This window comes from Poecilia formosa, unplaced genomic scaffold, assembly GCF_000485575.1.
Source record: "Poecilia formosa unplaced genomic scaffold, Poecilia_formosa-5.1.2 Scaffold79, whole genome shotgun sequence".
Classification (NCBI taxonomy): domain Eukaryota; kingdom Metazoa; phylum Chordata; class Actinopteri; order Cyprinodontiformes; family Poeciliidae; genus Poecilia; species Poecilia formosa.
The window spans coordinates 843,300-845,822 of NW_006800018.1; the positions used below are offsets into that span (position 1 = coordinate 843,300).

The 2,523-nt window shown below is 40.1% G+C and overlaps 1 long non-coding RNA gene across 1 annotated transcript; it reads right to left on the reverse strand.

The window, feature by feature from the left end:
* Positions 1–192: 192 nt before the first annotated feature.
* Positions 193–2,201, reverse strand: LOC107836725 (uncharacterized). The gene is made up of 2 exons (XR_001662670.1): positions 1,993–2,201; positions 193–1,903 (listed from the first exon to the last, which is right to left on the reverse strand). It is a non-coding gene; the product is annotated as an uncharacterized LOC107836725 (long non-coding RNA).
* Between the last annotated feature and the right edge of the window lie 322 nt (positions 2,202–2,523).

Below are 2,523 nucleotides of genomic sequence, written 5' to 3' on the forward strand. Positions count from 1 at the left end.
CCTATGTCTTGCTGAAAAAGTTAGTTGCAAGTTAGTTTTGTCTTTTTTCAAGTGCACTAAGATATTTGCACTAGAGAGTGGACCAAAAATCCTTGGTAAGATTTTGTGTTTTTGCAGTTTTCTGGTATTTTAGTTGAGGAACTAACTAAACTAAATCCATCTCATGATCGTCCTGCGTTTACTGCACTTTACGCATTTAAATTGCCGTGGGTGTTGGGGAGAACCTGCTCTGATTTAACTGAATCTTCCTTGGTTTGTTCAAACCAGAATCAGACTTTTCCCAGATTGAAGGATTGTTGGTGCAGCCCAGGGCTTTATCAGTCTTTGTTCCATGTTTAGCTTTGTGCACTATGAAAGCTACAGAGATGACTGATGTTAGTATGCAGTTTGGACAAAGTGGAGTCTAGCTAAAGAACTAGGTCCTGATGAGCTATTCCTCTTGTTAAATTTGTTATTTAGCCGTCTTTAAAAGACATCTTTTTCATAGCTGAATTAAAAATAAGTACAAGGTTCCCACACAGGTTTTCTCTGGAAATCCCAGAGTTTTTCCATATTTAGTTCTTGACGTTTACTTAAGATGTTGAATACTGCAGTTCAGTGTTCGTTTTTTAAGATGATATTTATGATTTTCAAGCACGGAGGAAGGATGGAACGAATGAAAGACTGAAGGGGGCAGAAGTGAAGAGAACAGGAGAAGAAGGGAAAGACCAGACCTGTCACAACAGCCATGGATCACATGGTAAATTAAAATGAGCTTAATAATTTCAATTCTGATGATTTACATGTTTTGAAGGCCAATTTTGAGTGGAGGCATCATAATCAAGTAAATTTGTGTTTTTGAGTGTTGTGTTTTATTTTGGTTATTTAAAATATCTTTTAGTTCCAGTATGAAGTGTTCTGTAAAGAGACTGCAAACTTGCGGTACTAGGCCATTATCAACAAATAAGTTGAAAATCGTCTCAAACCAACAATATTGTTGTTCATTGCAGTAATTTCTGGGGCAATTTTCAGTCCAGCAAAATGTGTTGTTGTGACAGGCCTGGAAAAGACATGAGGGCGGACACAACGCTTAGTCAATTGGATGGGGAATAAAGTCTGGAAAACAACAAATTTGTACACTGGAATCAAATTCCAGACGTTTCCGGACTGCATAGAGATCCCCGCCGGTACCACATCGAGCTTTTCAGCAGTTTTGTTTGGGTTCCTCTGGTTCTGGAAGGTTAACTTACAAACTCTGTGTTATCGTCACTCTCACTGCTACGGTGTAACACTCAACACATACTGCAGCGTACGACGGCAAACTCTATCCTGACAGGAACTGCAACACACACAGGACTAAACCGTAAGCATTGAAGGACACTTAAAATGAGAAAACACGCAGCGCCGACTGGTACGGTGTTCACGGCGTTCGACTGGCGCTCACCGAAGCCTCTCGCTAAGACTATCTACGAACACGAACGTGGAAGTTTTGTCACTTTAACGCGGACCGGGTGGAGCGACTCGGTAAGTGAGAGCGGCCATCGGGGTTTTACTTCTGGACGTGGAAGCAGCAAGTCTTTCTTTTGAGAAGGTGAGAATGCTTTACAGCTTTACACAAAGTGGTTAAAGTGTTAAAAACTTTTATCCACAACCAAAGAAAAAACAAAACAAAACAAAAAAACCCTACACACATGTTAGTATATTACAAATATTTAAAAAAGTAAACTTTTATCTATAGGCATTTTAAAATATATTCCATCAAAAATAGTGTTTCAACAGTAGAAAACAAATGTTATACAAATGACAAAAGCTAAATGTTTACAGTAGAAAGTTGACATGATAGACTGCCTCCTCTGTTTCTACCTGGCACATCAGAGATGCTTCCTTCCTGCCTCCTCAGCTTATGTTAAAAACCATGCAATGACTGGAAATGAAGAACCATAATTTAGCAAACAAAACTCAAATGAGGGTGATAATATTTTGTACATCTTGTGGCCTGCGAGCTCCTGTCACCTTTGGCAAGTTTGAGTGGTTGGGTTTCAGTCCCGCTGCGAACTCTGGAGCTCGGCCTGTTGCAGCTCGGCGGTGCAGCGGCATGGAGGGCGGGCCCGCGTGTCACGACTCGGAGCGCGGCAGCCCTCACTGTCCTTGTTCCATCATCAGATCACAAATGACGACTTGTGTCGGAAATCCCCCTGCGGAGAGAGAGCGTGCAGGCATGGTCAAAAACTTAGGATATTAGGATTCTGATGAGGCCTGAAATGAACAGCCTTTAAGCAGGTAATAAACATACGTTTCATTAAGTTTACATTTCTGTTTAAAAAAATAAAATAAAATTTTAAATGTCATGTTTTAAAGACACGTATGTGGAAAATCCTCATTGTTAAAGGGGCAGTATTATGTACTTTCCAGGCACAAAGTATCATTTTATATCACAGTCAAGTGACTATTAGAAAAATGAGAGAGAACTCCTTCTGAAACTCTACAGGCCTAATTTAGAATGGTAAAAGGTTAAAGGTCATGACCTTACAGCCTTTAGTTCAT